The sequence below is a fragment of the Mus caroli genome, unplaced genomic scaffold, assembly GCF_978045245.1.
Source record: "Mus caroli unplaced genomic scaffold, Mus_caroli_1 scaffold_13, whole genome shotgun sequence".
In the NCBI taxonomy this organism is placed as follows: Eukaryota; Metazoa; Chordata; class Mammalia; order Rodentia; family Muridae; genus Mus; species Mus caroli.
Window position 1 is genome coordinate 99,118,516 of NW_028227268.1, and position 10,963 is coordinate 99,129,478.

Sequence of the window (10,963 nt, forward strand, 5' to 3'; positions counted from 1 at the left end):
AATTGCAAAGCTTCTGTAAGGCAAAGGATATTGTCAATAAGATAAAAAGGCCACCAACAGATTTGGAAAAGAGGGGACTAATTTCCAATATATATAAAGAACTCAAGAAGTTGGACTCCAGAAAAACAAATAACCCTATTAAAAATGGGATACAAAGCTAAAGAATTCTCCACTGAGGAATACCGAATGGTGAGAAGCATCTGAAAAAAAATGTTCAACATCCTTAATCATCAGGGAAATGAAAATCAAAACAACCCTGAGATTCCTTCCACATCTTACCAGTCAGAATGGCTAAGATAAAAAATTCAGGTGACAGAGATGCTGGCAAGGATGTGGAAAAAATGAACACCCCTCCATTGCTGGTGGATTGCAAGCTTGTACAACCAACCACTCTGCAAATCAGACTGACGGTTCCTCAGGAAATTGGACATAGTACTTCTGGAAGATCCAGTAATACTACTCCTGGGCATATACCCAGAAGATGCTCCAAGTTGTAATAAGGACACATGCTCCACTATGTTCATAGCAGCCTTATTTATACTAGCCAGAAGCTGTAAAGAACCCAGATGTCCCTCAACAGAGGAATAGATACAGAAAATATGGTATATTTGCACAATGGAGTACTACTCAGCTATTAAAAACAATGAATTTATGAAATTCTTAGGCAAATGTACAGATCTGGAGGATATCATCCTGAGTGTGGTAACCCAATCACAAAAGAAGTCACTTGATATGCACTCACTGATAAGTGGATATTAGCCCAGAAACTTAGAATACTCAAGATACAATTTGCAAAACACATGAAACTCAAGAAGAAGGAAGACCACAGTTTGGATACTTTGTTCCTTCTTAGAATGGGGAACAAAATACCCAAGGAAGGAGTTACAGAGACAAAGTTTGGAACTGAGACAGAAGGAAGGACCAGCCAGACACTGCCCCACCAGAGGATCCATTCCATAAACAACCACCAAACCCAGACACTATTGCATATGCCAACAAGATTTTGCTGCAGGACCCTGACATAGCTGTCTCCTGTGAGGCTCTGCCAGTGCCTGGCAAATACAGAAGTGGATGCTCACAGTCATCTATTGGATGAAACACAGGGCCCCCAATGAAGGAGCTAGAGAAAGTACCCAAGGAGCTAAAGGGATCTGCAGCCTTATAGGAGGAACAACAATATGAACTAACCAGTACCCCCCCCCCAGAGCTGTGTCTCTAGCTGCATATGTAGTAGAAGATGGCCTAGACTACCATCAATGGGAGGAGGAGCTCTTGGTCTTGCGAAGATTATATGCCCCAGTACAGGGGAATGCCAGGGCCAGGAAGCAGGAGTGGGTGGGTTGGGGAGCAGAGGTAGAGGGAAGGGTATAGGGAATTTTTGGAGAGGAAACTAGGAAAGGGGATAGCATTTGAAATGTAAATGAAGAAAAATCTAATAAAAAAAAAAAGCTCAGGGAAAAAAAAGGAGAAAAAGACAAACAGAAGAATTGTAAGAATCGTCTCTGCTTTCTCAAGACAAAGAAGCTGTGACACAGAAGTGAAAAGTTGGGCCCTAGATTGGATCCTAAACCGGAAAGGTGAATTGGTGAGGTCACGTGATGTCACGAGACACTCAAACAGGCTCCACACTGTGGGTGTCAGTGCCCATTCCCAAGTTGCTATGCTTGTACTGTTGACTGCTTAAGATGCCTACAAGGAAACCTTAAGGTATTTTCAGAACTTTTGTGAGTCTAAAATCATTTCAAAATAGAAAGCTAAAGTTAACCATAGTACCTTCAGCGGACTCCATCTTCATCCATGGAAGATGCTTACTGTGCCCATGTATGACATCACTTGGTCTGAGTTAATGTCTGGATTGTTACCTTCAGACCTCCCCAGACTTGGATTCACCTTGACCACACTTTGGACTAGTTTCGTGCATGTCTTTCTCAACTAGTTCAACAAGAACGAGGACAGAGGTGATAACTTACCTTTAACCAAACACTGAATATATGCATAGATACTGTTTGCTACTTTATCCAAAGAAACTTTCCTACAAACCATCTTCTGATAGTGAATCATGGTCCTGTTTAAGAACAATGACTAGCCTAGTCATTCACATGATGTGTTCTCTTCAGAGAGCCAAGGAAAATAATAATATATGGCCAAGTTGTTAGGAGTTAAACAGAGGAATAAAACAAGAACATTGAAGATCTTTGTTCTCTTTTTTTCCCCTAACCTCAACTAAAATTAGTGACCATGATGCCACAGTAGCTGTTAAGAAAAATAAAAAATAAAAACAACTAAAACCAAAACCAAACCAAAAAAAACAACAAAACAGAGGGAACTTGATGCCCAGGTGCATATTTACTAATGGCTGGAGACATTTTAACTGCCTTATTGGGAAAGGGGAGGGTGTCTTTGTTCATATCTAGGAAGCAGAGGCCAGGGCTGCTGCTTAACATCCTACCAGACAAGGGATGACCTTCCATGTCAGTTACCAAGAAATAATGCCAACAATACCCAGGATCAAAAAGCTTTAGTATGCATTGGTATACTCTAAAAGGAGCACCCACAAAGGTGATATAGCCCCAAATTCTTGCCATCACATTTAAAAAAATAATAATAAACAAATAAGACCCTGAAAAAAAAGCAGGTAATGTTCTCACATGTGAAAGTAACTGAGAAGGCCGCATGGCCATCAAAAAACAGTGCACAATGCAGATGAAGCATGAGGCATGAGAGGCTTCAAAGAAAGAGTTCCGGGTGTCCAAAGAGAAGCAGGAGAGGACCCACTCATCATCGCTAATTTTCTGTCTATCAAGAGTCTCACTGGCCAGTTGGGTGCGGAAGCAGGGCAGTCCTTAGTCCATACTTAATCCATCTCAAGAAGTAGTATGGGCCAGGGTTCATGCTTCATCTCTAACTAGGCATAACACCCACGTTTTCCATACAGTGTTTCAACACCAGCACAGTGAGGTCTCCTGGTGACATGTCTGTCATCCCTGAGGCCAAGAGATTATCTATGGCATATACTGTTATGCCAACTATTGGGCAAGAGAGTAGAGAACAGACAGAGAGTGTTGTAGAGAAGAAGACCAAGGGTTACTGGAAATACTGTGACTGTGGGATGAGCAGGATGGGGCCACTGGTGACACAGGTGAGCAGGATAGGGGCACTGGTGACACAGGTGAGCACTGTGGGATCAGAACCTCCTCCTGGCTGCTCACCAAATAGTGTCTCCTTCAGGCTGCCTTCAGGTTAAAAGTAGAACTCTCAGTTCCTTTTCCAGTACCATGTCTGCCTGCTATGCTTTTCTTTTTTCTTTTTTTCTTTTTTTCTTTTTTTTTTTTTTTTTACTCTTTCACAACAAATTTTATTGGTCGAGGAGCAGAGTACAGACATTCCAATTCTTATTGCATGTACCCAAAAAGAGCCATATACTGTGTTCAGGTACCCAAACTCTGAAGTCACATTGTGTTCATGTACACAAATGAAGAGCTACATATTGTTTTTCTTTGAATTTATTCCAGTGATGTTCCAGCCTCAAATTTGGCAAGTTCCCCTAAGACCTCTCATAACAGCCAAATGCCTGTAATTCTCAGTTCCACCAATTCACAATGTTACGCCACACACAGAACAGACTCAGGATTTTCATCTTTCACAGCAGTGCTATGCTTTTCAAACCATGATGATAATGGACTAAACTTCTGAAACTGTAAGCCAACTCCAATTAAATATTTGCCTTTATAAGAGTTGTCTTGGTCATAGTGTCTATTCATAGCTATAAAACCCTAATTAAGACACTTACCAATTTTCTGGGTATTCCTATGTCTGGCCAAGTTGACCACCAATATTAACCAGCACACAGCCTGTGCCTAGATGGGTCACTGAGGAATCTCAAAGACCAAGGCTGAGCCTGCCTACAAAAGACAGAGAGCAGCATAGAAAAGCAGATGCACGCAATATGGGTTTCCTATAATAAAAGAACAGACATGCAGAGTGCTCTAGCCTTAATGTGGGCCACAGAAATACAGGGCCTACCCAGCTCTGAGCTACCACCTTCCAAGCACAAGTAGTAGGGACTGTCTCCTGCCCAGAAAGCATCTCTGTTGCTCTGTTTGACATGATGAGGTTAGTTTATATCTAGGCTGGGCTGAGTTTCTGCTAGCAATGGCCACACTTGACTCTAAAGCTGAGGCTAAACTACTGTGCTCTTGGCAGAGCAATTCTGCCCCTGCCCTCCAAGGGTTCCAATCTTCCCAGCACAGCGATACTGCCTCCAGCAACCTCTGAATGAACAAAACAAAGCCATGTATACTAGGTGGCTCTCTGCCAACTGACAGCAGACACACAGAGGCCTACCTTTCCATGAGAGAACAAGGCAGCTGCTTCTGTGGCCTGGGTTCTGAATAGGATCCCAAGGGACAGACCCAGATCCTAACCTACTGCCCCCCATTATTCCTTAGTACATAGTTTAGTCTCAGTAAGATTTGCATTCCTTACCTGGTGACCATCTGGAAGAGTTGATGCATGTGATGCATAGAGCACAGAGAATGACCCAAGCCACCCTGGGGGTGTGGCTATGCCTGTGTCTTCCGGGTGGAGATGTCTGGCTGGAGCCTCTGCTCAGAGGGAGGAGCTCAGGATGACAGTCCTAGTCTATCTTCACACACACCATGACCCTGACCTACAGGGTACAGAGAAACACATCTACTGTCACCCCCAAATGTTATAGAAACTCAGAAAGTGCTGATAAATCTATTTTTATTTATTTTCAATTTATACTCTGCCACATTCCAGAACGGATGTAAAGCAGTAGGGATAAATCTATGTAACCTCTAGAGACAGGAGTCAGGCAGAGCACACACTTCTCCATGTCTGCCAAGGTCAGAGCACCCCAGCCTTGCTCATCAGCAGAAGTAGGAAGGATGGGAGGGGGAATGGGTACCACCACTGCACACTTCCCCCTGCCTGGCTATCTCCTTGTGTCCTGCCACCCTGCCTGCTGCTCCCACGTTTCTCATGCCATACTACAACCGTGCTGGCCCCAGATGCTCTTGGAGAGTTGTGGGAACAAAGACTATCAAGGGATGAACTGCTGTCCCATAGCTACCTCCACAAGGAAAAAACAGTATACACATGAAACCAAATAAACAGCAGCTTTGCAGCGCTGAGAGAGGTGGGCAAGTTGTATCATCATGAAAAGGCCAGAACCTGACAGTATTGAAGGAAGGGCCTGGCTGAGTTACTGCTCTGTGAGACACATTGTACTCTAGTTCATGTACACAGTAGTATCTGCTACCAGAAGTAAGCTGTTCCTACTTCCTGTCTATTCACAGTTCCCAGGATTTGGGGACCTCCCTGTCCTTAAGTCTACCCTGGTCTCTTCTCTCAGGCCTCTGCCCTCTAAATGTGTGTCATCAATCACCTCAGCTTCTCTCTCACTTAACCCCTTGCTGACCTTCAGTGCTCCACAGCCTCATCCTTGCTGACAAGAGCACAGCTCCCTGAGGACAGGCTGTTGGGTCACCATGCAGGAACACAAGAAGGATAGGAACTTGGGCTGGTGGGAAAGCATGGGGGTTTGCTACTTTCTTTAGACTGGACCATCCGTGACAAACTTTAGAAGTCAAGAGCAAGCTTTTGACTCAAACAGAGATAGATGTTCAAGAGTCAGGAGAAATCTCCTTTCAGTGGCTGGCATTGGGGTCCAAGAATCTGCTTTTAATAAGCTTGCTGGGATATTCTGCCACATGGAATTCTGCTGCATATGCTGGCCTGAATAGGCCTTGTTGGGTTTCGTGTACTAAAGAAGCAAGGCTCTGGTTCTACTACCAGGCAAGTGACCTTAGATTTGTTGAGAGCCAGGGTGGGCTTCAGACTCCCTATCACGGAAATAAGCTATAAGAACAGAATTCCTAGAACGGTGACCATAGTAGATAGCATTTATTGAGCATCTGAAGACTAGTATTTCACAACACACTTACTGAGATAGCTCAATAAATGCTATCTGCCTTTTGTTCCTCTTAATGTCCATATACAGAAAGTACAATTGATAGTCTGGGTTTTGTTGAATTATGGTACATTAAGCAGCTTTTCCAGGTCAATACTGCTAGGGATGGGGACCTGGGATTTGAATCCAGACTATTGGACCTGAAAGTCCTAGCATAGCATCGCCACATTCCAGGCCCCAGGTGTGAATGATAGTCTGATTTTTTTTTTAATTTGGATCTCTAGTCACCACCCCTGAAGTTGCCCTTGGATCACCCTGTAGACCAAATTAAAAGCAAGTCTCACTAAACAGGATCAAAATTAGCCTCAGACCCACACGTGGGAGGGGAACCCATTACTCATACAAAGCTGGAGCAGATTTCAAAGGACAGAAGCAGGCACTAGTAGTGCCAAGGCTTTCCCCATTCCAGAAGCTCCTAGTAGGGGCAGACAAGACTTCAGAGAGACAAAAGAACAGGTTGGGAAAATGCCCACGAGGCTAGCTTGCCAAGTCCGGCTTGTCAGGGCAACAGGCCACTGTGGACCTTTGCCATGTCTTTCAAAGTTCTGAAAGCACTGATTATATCTCAAATCATAAGATGGACATTCAAAGCTCCCTCGGGATTCCCAGAGCACCTGCATCCCTCATGGGGGCAGAAAGCACAGGAAGAAACTTGAGCTCAAGATCGCTCTAGAGTGGTGGAGAGTGATGGAGAGCCAAGCCTGCAGCAGCCTTGAGACATGTGCTGGCCAAACCTTAGCAGAATCTTAGACAAGGAGAAGATGCAAGGGTGCCAAAGACAAAAGTCCTATGTGTCCTTCTCCTCAGCAGCTGGGCTGATAGAAGCACAACTGGCACTTCACCTCTGCTCATATAATTAATGAGGCTCACAAATGCTTACCTTACTGACGGTCTGTAATCACACCTGTCAGTGAGGGCCAGGTTCAACAGGTGTACTTCTCCCTTGTCCATGAAGCCTTTCGGGGCTACCTCTCCCCAGTCTAGGGCCATAGCCCATGCCTGATTCTTTTTAGTCTGCCTCAAGACTCCACTGGTTAGTGAAGGGCCCCGCTTGCAGCTTAGGAGTAGCTACTGCAGCCGCCTGACTTTGAATGCCAACCGTGCCCTTTAACAACTGTGAGAGCTTGAACAAGCCTCTAAATTCTTCCAGGGTTAATTTCCTCCCCCTTAGTTTGTCTCAACATTACCTCATAGCTGTGGGAGATGACCAGCCACAAGCAGTGTTGAGGGCCCCTATTTACCTTTGCAAATGTACATATATTTTAGCATTTGTCCAAGTGTTTTTACCTCCTCAGTCATAACAATAACACTATACAATGTCTATGAAGGGGTTACCATGTGCTGGATTCTGGGCAGAGTTCATGGCTTCCTGAGCTGCCCTTCATGAGTCTGTAGGCTGCCCGTCCTTGGCATCTCTTTGGGCGGAAGCAGTCTCCCTGTGTGAAGAGTGTCTGTGCGCATCTCACAGCATCAGGCTTATCAGGTACATTGGCAAGCAAGGGGACAGAGCTCCTGAAGAGAAGCATCGCAGATATGAACTGCCAAAGTAGGAGCGCACCCCAGGGAGGAGCTCTTGTCCTCGGCCTGGTTTTGGACCTCCACAATAGCAATTGGATCTTGGTGAACTTCTTCTCTAATGTTTGGTTTCCTCTGTTCACAGAGTTTCTTCATAATACTATTAAAGGAATTGTTTCCCCTATGGACAAATTGTCAAGTCTTCCCCACTCCCACCAAAGGGTGAATGCTTCTAGGTGAATACCTAGAAGAAGGCCCCAACTGAGGCAGATCACAGTAGGGTAGTAAGTGCCACACCCTTAACCTGCAACCAGTGGTTGGTAAGGAGACACTCATGGGAACACACATTCCAGCTGTGAAAAGGGCAAGGTAGTCGGCTTTCTGCATACACATAGTATTTCTTCTCTCATTTTCCCCAAGAGCCATCTTGTAACATGATGGCCAGGGTAAGATGTGTTCAGAATTTCCAAAATGGAAGGCAGGTTGTCCCATGAGAGAGGCCCATGCTCTCCAACAGCCCAGGAGGCAAAGTCACCCAGGAAACTCACCCTATACCCCAGCCCACCAAAGAAAGGAAAAGTCAAGGGTATGTGCTCTGGGTTATTTGAAAATGTAGTAACATTATATGAATTGAAAGAGAGCAGGCTTTGTTTTGTAGCAGATTTAACAACACTGTTCCTAGTCTCCCCCACCCCCACCCCACACACACACTTGTGTAATCTAAGAGTCTTTGCCTACTTCAGAGTGATTTTTGAGAACGGAGATGATCCAGGTGAAGAATTTAGCACAATAGCTGGTCTGTAACAGGCCAGTGACAAATGTTAGCCCCTGGTGCTTTTATTTTGGTTTCTTCTGTTCTGACTCTTATAAAATTAGCCATGGGTTCAATCAAATGGTTCACTCTCCCAGTTGAAAATTGTATTCCAATACCCAAATATCCCTCTAGTCTTGTGGCATCTAGGGCTTAATCAGACACACCTGGCATGCTTTGGGCACATCTGATAGAAGACTCTGCCCTGGCAGCCTGCCACCCAGGGGCCCTGGGTAGGAGAGAAGCTGAGTGTACAGTCAGGAAAAGGATGGAAAACCAGAACAAGAAGTGACAGACAAGACAATGGAACTGGTCCCAAAGATATGCTAAAAGGAAAAAAAATAAATATAAAATAATAAAGGGGGAGCAACCGTAAACCTTTCAAAGCCTCCCATACCCTGGGACAGAACTTAAAAGGCCAGAGCAAGGAGCTGGCCTTTAGACCTTTGATGGAGCAGTGGGATCCCCTGGCCCCCTTCTTCTCCAACCCCTCCCTGAGTTAAGGGCCACTCCCACAACCATAAGCTTTTTGCAGTGTGTACCTGAAAAGACAAGTGCCCCAGCCTCTTGGGGGGATTTCTTTCACCATTTAATAAGGCATCCTAGACTATGCCGGTCGAGAAGCGTTTCTTAATTTCCCATGCAATCTGAAGCATTATCCAAGGGTTATTTTTGTTTTGTTTTACTCAGAAGTGGGGTTGCCGGAGCATTCCTCTTGGACATGTTCAGATTGGAATTAATTAGAATTCCTGTACAGTTTTCTTCAGTTATAATTATAGCTTAATTTGATTGCTTAATAGCTCTGGTTTTCGTAATGTTTAGCACCTGTTGTAAATTGCGGGAGATAAATCACCTTCTACCTTCCAGTGTGTTTATGCCTAACTTTTGCCTTTTCTCTTTCAGCTGGTGGGCTCACGACAAGAGCCACAAGCTTTGCTCCTCCCTGCCCTTTCCACTAAAGAACTCTCTTTTGCAAGGCTATTTAACCAGAGAAGTGACTTTTACTTAAATGCCTCCTTAAGACTGTTAGAATTTTTTTAAGGGGAAAAAACTGAGGAGAAAAAAAGGGGAGAGTATCTCAGATGCTGTAAACTCCAAGGACTGACCCCTGGTATTATGTAGACCTTCACTTACAGGTCACCTTTTTGATGCAGTGGTATACAGGGTGGGTTTTTCCCCCTCTTTCTTTCCATTCCGGGATTATTAGACAGCCATGGAAGGCCTGCATCATTAATTGATTTCTCCCATGCATTGTGCTATGATACAATTTTTCAAGGCTGTGCATAATTGTGTTCTCTGTGCCAGCGTTCTGTGTTCTGTCCTTGTCATACTGTCATTGAAGGCTGCTTCCACCCTCTGTAATTGGAGATGTTCTACTTTTGGGCAAAGGTGTGGGGGCAGCTCAGGGGAACAGCGCTGACATTTACTTCATCAATTTATTTTTATTGTTCCTACATTTATTGCAGCTATAACAGCCCTTTAATAGTTATATGTCCTCCCTGTAGGGTATTCTGGTATTTGAAATTTTTTTAACTCATTTGTTCTCATAGATAACAGTAAAGTGCATTTCAGGATAACCTTTAGGTTTCAATCTCCTTTCTACTTTGGGCTCTGAGGCAGTCTTCGCTTTAAACTTTTACTGCATCACCAGTGTAAAGGCCAGAGCGCCAAATTCATTCTACCACTGGAGTAACCACAAATTAGTGGTCCTGAAAATTTCAGGGAGGTTCATCCTAAACTGAAAGTGCAGCTATCATAGATAATTCAAAACTGGCCATCCTTTTAGGGGGGCACTAAAGAAAGGTGGGTGGGAAAGGGAGAAAGTGAGAGGCCATGAGAGAATCCAGGTGCAGATTAACTGGGTCTCACATTACAATCCCAGTCAAGTAAGGTTTGTAATGAAATCTTTATTACTGATGAGCACTTAGACTGGACTTCCACGTGCTGCCCTTCAAGGTAAAAGGCACAGGACAATCGAGAAGTGCTTAGGTACTCTCAAGTTGTCTTCTCTGTCTAGACCTTGGTGATTTCCAACTTCAAACCTGGCCTTACCTCCCATAAAAGGCCTGTCAGAGCCTTGTCCAAGATGCAACACCTTATTTGAAAGTCTTAGTTTGTTGAATTTTTACACTTTGTCTTCTCCACCTTGCTACACCTTGTCTACAGTAGAGAAACGTGAGTGTGGCAAGCAATAGCACCATACTTTCTTTTAAGGACTTGATGGCGAGCCACCACCTAGGGCATCCTCCTCTGGTTGCTGGCTTTACAATAGCCATTCCCTCTGAGTGGTACCCACAAGCACTCAGATGAATGTCCATCTGTGTTTCCCTTCAGTATCCCTACACAATTATTTCAAAACTTCTCTTCCTCACAATGTCCTCTGAGCTACCAGAAAGGACCAAATTCTTTGCTCACTATTCAGGGCACCACCTGCACAGTGGTTCTGATGCCCTCCTCAGGTGGACAGCAGCCTACGGCAGAGGACACACATTGACACAATTCATAAACAAAAAGTATTTTCAAGCAAATAAACCTCAAGATCCATTATAGTGGGAGAGAGAAGTAAGCCATCACAGGGAACAGACCACAGATTGAGTGGTCAAGGCTGGGCCTCCAGATCTTGGCCTCCTGACCTCCCTCCC